The sequence below is a fragment of the Benincasa hispida genome, chromosome 1 (genome assembly GCF_009727055.1).
Source record: "Benincasa hispida cultivar B227 chromosome 1, ASM972705v1, whole genome shotgun sequence".
NCBI classification, from domain to species: domain Eukaryota; kingdom Viridiplantae; phylum Streptophyta; class Magnoliopsida; order Cucurbitales; family Cucurbitaceae; genus Benincasa; species Benincasa hispida.
In genome coordinates this window covers 65862246-65870886 of record NC_052349.1, presented here as the reverse complement: position 1 = coordinate 65870886, position 8641 = coordinate 65862246, and positions in this window count along the sequence as shown.

Sequence of the window (8641 nt, the reverse complement as noted above, 5' to 3'; positions counted from 1 at the left end):
AAAAGTCAATCAAGTCTCTTCAATTTGAATGAAAGTTTGGCTCATTTCATATATGAAAAACAAGTGTTAAATTCTTAGGAGAGTGAGCTCATTCTCTTGACTGAAATGCTCTCTGCATCTCCTAACTAGAATATGGTTTTGTTACTTGTACTAGTAGTATTTCAATTGACTCATTGTTCATCTGGACTAACCCGACTCCCCTTAGCCTTGTAGTGAATCAGGTAGGTTGAGAGTTGCAACATTGATACCTAATGTGCAAAGGAAGTAATGGCTCAATCCTCTATAACTTTATCCACACAGAATTCAGAGCCTGGCGGGACAAGGAGAGATATAAGTCTGGTAACAAATTTCGGAAGAGACTATTGTGAGATGTTTTTTTGTTTGAGTATATTTCAATTACCTATTATGCTTCTCTTCTTTATTCGGATTTAGGGCTTTACTCAACTTTTACATATAGGAAAATGACTGTAAAGCAGACATTCAAAGTTTTAAGGATGACCCGTCGAGAATTGAGGCTATGACGGTCCAAGAACTGAGAATGACATTGAGGTAATAAGAACTTTATCTTTGAAGTAACAGGTTTTGATGCGTTCCCCTGTTGAGAATTCTTCATTGGATTTCAGTTTGGATATTGGCTTGGAGTTTTTGTGCTGCAGCTGCTGGCTGCTGTGTCTCGGCACAAGTGCATTCCAGTTCCATATGTAGTTTTGTAATAGTCTACATAGATCTCTAGCTTACTTTCTTATTTATCATTTATGTTCACATTTTTCAGATGCGTAGGTCTTCTGGCCAAAGGGCGTAAGCGTGAACTTGTAACTGCACTGCAATGCTTTGTGGAGAATAAAACAGTTGGTACGCATTATTTGTCTACTACTTAACATGGCTAGAGATTGGATGTATTGACATGAAACAACAGTTGGTATCATTTATATTCATATAATCATATCTCCTCTTTTTGATGTTGGTTTATTTATGAGGCTCAAGAAGAGAAGGGAAGGGGAAAAGAGGACAAATATTTCTAGTCTAGATATTATGAATGGCTATGATGTATTGACATGAAACAACTGCTAAAATTTTATTAGTTGTTTATAGGAGATTGGATGGATATTACTGTCTAATAACTGTTTGGCAATGATCATTGGAGCTATTGGCTCTATTGAGAATTAATGTCTATGCCTTCAAAATTATGGAATGAAGTATTTACCGGTTTTGTTTTCCAATCCATGTTGTACCGTCATTTTCTAAAATTGATTGAAGAAATCATGAAACTTCTAGTCAAAACATTTTAGCATGGGATTTATCGTGAAATTCTATTAATCCAATCCTTGTAAGTTCCATTCATTACTAATCTGAAGAGCGTTGTCAGAGTTTTGATATTAAAGATTTAGGTGTCAATAGTCTGTTATGGATATAAGCTCATTCTTATTATGAAATTGTATGGCAAGTTCTTCCAACTGATTTGTAACCTTTGGCCTAGTACTGATTTCAATACTATTAATGAAGTCAGCTTATGCTGTTATTAGATGCTTACTAAGGTAAGTCAGCTGTTTGTGTGTCTACCTTGCGTTTAAATTCTAATCTTCTTTTACGTATTGCTTGCTTGTTTTGATTTATTTTAAACGTTTTTTTACTATATGGTAGGCATTGTCGTCGTTCGCATGTCTCGTCACACGTGCCGCCAGGTTCGTTCTACCCTATACTTTTAATAATGTTGTTAGTGTGTTTTTTAGGTGTTTGGAAGGGGTGGGGAGGAGATGGATTTCTTGCAACAGTAAGGGATTCACGTAAAAATTGTTCCTGGTAAGTACATTTTTGAATGCTTGCAGTTTTAAGCACAGTTTCTAAGTGTTTTCAAGTGACTCTAATGATATGGAAATTCCTGTTTAAAAAGTTATAGTGTGCTTATTTCTCTTTGGACCATATTGGATTAGAATGTAACACCTGCTTATGACTCATGGGTACTATTTATTTGTAGTTTAGATTTGATTCAAGGTGCTTGAGTTTGTGGGTTGCACTATGGTAGTTTGTAGGTTATTCATGCACTATGGTAGTTTTTGTGACAACTTTTGAGATTTGAAGTACATTGTGAGCTAAATTTGCTTATTGATGTATGTGTTCTTGAATATTAATTTTTTGAGAATTCTGAAAGTTCTGTTGAGAACAAGTGGTTGTGAAATATTTTTGGGAGTGTTTCTTTGAACAGGTTCAAGGTAAATTTTTGGTTTTGTTGTGGTAGCATCGTTATGCTGTCAAAAATTTAGAAAAAGAAGATTCTTAAAAAAGGAGTAAAGATTTTGAAAAAGAAGATTCTCTCATTTATTCAACTATTGAGTTTTCTTGTTTTGCAGGTGCAACAAAAGAGTAAAGATTGTATCGCAACCTCTTTATGCTTTTTCTTGGGGAACTCTAGATCCAACACATTCACTACAAAATTTTGCCTTGAAATGTACCATTTATGCACAATTCCCAATAAACACGGTTAGTTGAATATGAATTCTGATGATATTTTCACTTTCAATCCTTTGTCTTAAACATGTTTTGTTTGTGATCCTTTGAACATAGTGGTCAGACAAAGATGCCTATAACTAGACACTGCTGAAGCTGGAGGGTCTGTTCAAGAAGAATTATGAAAGGATCCATAACTACCAAGTGGAAAGGGACGGTAAACTCATAGTGTTTGTAAAATCATAATGTTTGTATTACTTGTAATTTGTGTTTTCAAGGCCTGAATTATTGTACAACCTTTTAAATTATAATTTTATAGCAGAATTTGTGGATTAAATGTAATAAATTTACAATCCATATATGAATAATATGTCATAGCCACAACGTTTGATGATGATGTGTCATGTTATACTTTTTGACCAAAAAAATGGATTCAACAATGAAATTAAAAAAAAATGGACAGATTCCGGCTTCAATGTCGGTTACGAATTAAAAAAAAGGCTTTAATGTCAGTTGTAATCGTCATTAAAGACCTTTAATGTCAGTTGAAAATTTCACTGAAGGTCTTTAATGTCGGTTACAATCGATATTGAAGGTTGTGTTATTGAAGCCCTTTAATATCAATTTAAAACTGACATTAAAGGCAACTGACATTAAAGGCAACCGACATTAAAGGGCTTTAATAACACTATCTTTAATGTCGGTTTAAAATCGATATTAAAGCGCGAATTTCTTCTAGTGTTTGTTCATTACATTGTTGCTGCAGATTTATGGCAAACTCTTCAGAAGAGTCTCTAGAATAAAGCTTACTAGGCTGGACTCGTCTATGATAACCCTGTTCATTTTTGACATGTTGAAGTGGACCATCATGTGATCCCTAATAGATGATCCCTCGTTTATCCTAGCATTGAAGTGTTGGGATTGATGCTCTAAAATCTCGTGTCTTGTAGTTTATAAACAGTTTGTACGAATGCTTGTGCTGTATAATATATGATATTTTACTTCACATCTTGATTTTGCTCAATTGGATGTTTTATTTGCTTTACCACAAACCAATAAACATAAAATCTCTGGTTATCTGTATGTACCTTAAGCATGTATGTGGTGACAAACAAGTGGATCATGTCTTGAGTGGTAACCAAAATGGTTTGTAGTATATGGATATAGGAAGGAAACCTTATCCTGGTAATGTTACGGATGTAGCTTGCTTTGTGGAATGGTCACAAATGTTGTGACTTGTCACAGATGGTATAATCCTGATCATTCGTGTAGGGGACATGCGAGCGGAGGTGTCCTATACAAAGAGTTTGTATAAGACCTGACCACGAAGTGTTAACGTCTCGTTATATAACACCGTTAATGATAGAGACTTCACTTCACTAAGATGACCATAGGTAATATGACCTCAATCCTGAGTGAGTTGGGTACTTCTGCCATTGAGAGCAGTTCTTTGATTTGTATGGGTGCGAGTGGCCAGGTCGCTGATTCAAACCTACCATTTTGGGGATTCATCTGATTTGGGAGTTGGGAACTCAGCTACACCAGATGGAATTCACTCCTTCCCCGAGGTAGAGGCTAGTAGATAGATAGCTCCCTTAAGGGCTGATTCCAAGGCTTGAACGATGTGACGCCACACACCTTCTCTTGGCTCGAGAGGTGTTCACACATAGTTAGACTATGTTGTATTGTTCATTAGAGGAATCAGTGGTACTTAAGGAGTGAGATGTAACTATAGGGGCAAAACGCTAAATTGGCTCAGTTGTACTTACAAGCATCTGTGAAGGGTCATCGTACTCATGATTGGTTATATCTGATGGACACAGAAATATATCTGTGGTAAGAAGAGTTCAGCTATTGGTCTTTAGTGGAATGCTTGGCAGTTAACGGATGGTGGATCTCGAGGCTAAAGAGTTTAGTTAGTTATTCACGTATCGTTGGAGCTTCGAGCCACAGGTCCATTAGGTTCCCTTGGTAGCTTGGATAAAGTCAAGAATCAGTGTTTGGGTCAATTTGAAATGTTCAAATTGACAAGAGGGAGTTCGATTATATATGATATAATTGAACTGGTTAATTATATATGATATAATTGGCTAAATGTATGAGATACATTATTTTGGAGGAAATTAGATATAAATATGATTATATATGAAAATTCGCAATTGGTGTGAAAATGTATCGGTCACCTAGCTTGAGAGCCTATACGATAGAGTCTCATCGTTTAAACGATTGCATACCTCGCGTCTAAATGATCGCGCACCTTACTCTAAATGATCGCTTAGCTTTCCTAAACAATCGCCTAGCGTGCCGCGTTTTCTAAACGATCGTATACCTTTTACTAGACGATCGCTTGGTAAAACCTACATGATTGTGTAGCTTTGTCTAAATGATAAGCACTTCGCTATACGATAGCACTCTCTCCCATTTGTTTATCGTCTACATGATCAGTCTTTTCTTCGACCTCTACCAAATTCACCAAAGACCACACTTTGGATTCTCACTCCAAGAATACCAAGGGCTCCAACTTGTGGTGTCGTCTCCGCTTCTCCTTGCTCGTGCTTGTTCGTGTTGCTGCCGTTCATGTAGACGATCGTGCTGCCGTAGCCGACTGATTTGCTGGGTGATAGAGTTTGTAGAGGTTCTTCTGCTGCGTTGAGTTCGAGTTTGAAAAGTGTCTTTAACTGGTATGTGAACTCAATCCCTTATAGTTTATTTCTCAAAGCATGCCATTAATTAGTGTTAATTTGCATAACTATCTGTTAGAATGTATGTGTTGTATTTCGATCACGATGAAATCGGAAAGATCCGAACACGCTCATGGATGCTCTTCGTTAAGAGATCCTTCAATTGGTATCAGAGCCAGGTTATGATATTCCAATTTCATTGTTGCAACAATTTACATATACATTCTTGGTGGATGCATATCTACTCTGTTTAAGGGTTAAATTGTTGTGGATGTGCGGATTAATGAATTTTCTGGGATGTTTGTCTCGATTTTACATTTTTGGATTATTGTAAAGGCCCTTGCAGTTTTAGGCATTATTAATCGTTATTGAGTCTGTAATTCAAAGTTAATTTGAGTCTTGAGTCGTTTGTGAAGAAGATCGGAGCAAGAGTTGCAGTTCTTCAAGGAAGAAGACGATCAAGGGTTGATCTATACGTGTAGACGATGGGGTAAGCGATCGTTGAGTATCGGGTCGTGTAGACGATNGATCAAGGGTTGATCTATACGTGTAGACGATGGGGTAAGCGATCGTTGAGTATCGGGTCGTGTAGACGATGGGATGCTCACGTATCGTTTAAAGCATGCACACACTAGACGATCATTTAGCTCAACAAGCTTCATCGCTTAGTAACGGACTAAACGATGCTTAGCAATGCACGGTAAATCGTTTACCTTTCGTCGCGTTAAGCGATCACTTAGACGATCAAGCTTCAGAGCCTCGTTGTCGTCTAAGCAATCGTTTAGCTTTTGCGCCTATCGTCTAGTGCGCGTTGGGCGATCGTTTACCTTCGGCGTTTACTAAACGATGGACTTCTCTTGGTGGTTCAAGACCCAGTTCGCTTGTGAACCGGTTTTCTCGATGGAAAATGTAATAGATATGGTTATTTCATTCCAGTTTTTTTAAAGGCTCATCCCGGTCCATTAATCCTTAGTTTAATACATGCGATGTATGGTTTTTATATGTCATATGTTATGCACATATAGTAATCCCACCTTAGGTTATGCATTGGTCATGCATCATCTCTTTATTGTAAATGTTATAGTTTAGAGAAGCATGATTTAATTATGTAAGAGCATGCTCATGCATTATATAATATAAGAGTTATATTTATGCATGCATAAGAAGCATTAACATGCATCATATTTATATTATAATTGCTATAGTATAAAGGTGAATGGAAAGCACGTTTTGCTTGGTTATTACGCGTATATATATAAAAGTTATGTATACTAATGACCGAACATTGCATGAAGCATGACACATAGGTTACTTTATAAATGTTGTTATAAACACCTAGTTGTGCGCGATGTATTTTAGTTGTTTCTTTCTAAAAGTTAAAGAAAAATTAGAACTAAAAGAAATAAGAAAGACATGCATGCTTACTTAGGTTTAATTCATGATTTTAAAATGTTTAAAACTTGGATCACATAGACCTAAGATCACTGTTCTAATATGATTAGCAACTGATGTGTGGAAAATGGAGAGTAAATATGCGCATCTTATGATATGCGTTCGTTCTCCATGCGTCGCTGGTCATGCATTGGACTAAGGGATATGCAATATGTGTCTAAGAATTTATGTGATGACTATGCATTCCTGCCACAAGTTTTCTTGGTCTCTTGCTAAGTATAACGAGATCGCAAGTTTCTCGGGGTGATCCGAGGTCGAACTCATGGACTTGTAGCTAAATGTTGTGAAATGATGTGTTTGCGGCGAATAATAAAATAATAATGAAGTTTAAGTACTATGCGCTATTCCTACTCCTAACAAAACAGATTAAGCAATAGAAATATGACTGTGAGAGTTGGTAGAGACACGACAACTGTTAACGCGTAATAAGATGCATGGAAAATAGATAAAATGGTGGAGGGGATGACTTCATTACATCAATAAGCTTGATCGCAAGGGTAACCCCAGCCAGCATAAGTTATGCGATCATGCTATGCACAATTGTCTAGGACGCATGCAATGCATATGCGATAATGTCGATAGGACTTATGTCTAAGTCTCTATTCTTGCTTATGCGAGCTAACTCACATAAAACAAGGTAACCGCATACCACCATATCCTTGTTTTAGGGTACATGCGCTGTGTAATAGCAAATAGAACTTATTCCTAAGCCTCTACTCTTGCTCATGCGATCCAATCTGACTCTCTCAAGCCTAGATTTGGTTTTTAGACTACTCTCTCAAGTATGCCCAAATGATGAATGATGCATTCATAAGACAAGATGATTAGATAAAACATGGTTGACATAAGATTATTCCTATCTCTAGGAACACTGCTTACTTTGCTCAGTGAGTTCCACTACTTACCCTCTCAAGCAGTTAGTCGCCGCTGGTTAGCTTATAGACAAGCATTGCGACCACTCATAGACAAGCAATGCTACAGCCTCACACTAAGCAAAGAGGATTTGTTCACTATACTTGTGCAACGCACACCTCTCGGTGGTTTGCTACATGCTTCATATGTCTATGCCGCATGATTAAGTATGCGATACTCTAGCAATCTTACTTAGTCGTTGCAATGAAAGTAAAGGATGATAAAGAAGAGATAAATGAAGATGGAATTGAAAGAAATAAAGAGATGCATTGATCACAAAATATATTAATGTCTTAAGCCAAAATGTAATACAATACAGAGATAGAAGAGAGATGGAGGGCCAGATGTAGGCAACATCTTGCTTCCATCAGATGTATGTCAAGGCTGCCGATGGTGCCATGGATGGGCGGTGGAGTAGTCTCTCTCGAGATCTATCTCCAGCGAAGCTCCGGTCGTCACTCGAAAAGGTTAGAAAAATGAAAAACTCTCAAAGAATGTCTTCTCACGCTTTCGTCTGTGATCACAAGGATCTGCCTTAAGGTAAAAGCTTGGATGATTTGAAGTTGGGCTCTAAGGCTATTTATAAAGCTCAATCGCCGACAACATTAATGGTCATGCTCTGAATTTCTGCTACTAACGGCGTGATGGCCTGCTCTGAATCTCTACTACTAACGGCGTGGTAGGTGAAATGTCAACATCATCTTTTTGATGCTCCAAATGTATGCATTCATGCTTGGTTTCCGAAGTACCATCACATTCCAGCACCCTTGCGTTCATCCCTCTATTATGGTTATTACTTTGTAGCCACAACCTCTATGCGATGGACACATGGCAGTAACTGGATTGTCTAGGTTAATGAACCCCTAGGTAGAACATTCAGTGGGCGGTAACTTGGGCATAAGAATGCTTCCACGTTAAACTTTTTCACGTTTCTCTTTAAATAGGTCCACACCGTGAGATTTACCTCGGCCTCGAGGCACCTTTTGCGGCTGTCCCGCCTAACAGATGGTGTATGTGGTAGGTCAATATCAAGGTGGATGAGAGAGTAGTTGTCAATAGTAAGGGTGAACGGGAAAGTGTGACAGGCATATCCGCTCCGGTCTCCCTTCGTCTGGATTGAAATAAAGTTACTTAGCGCATCCGCCTTTGAC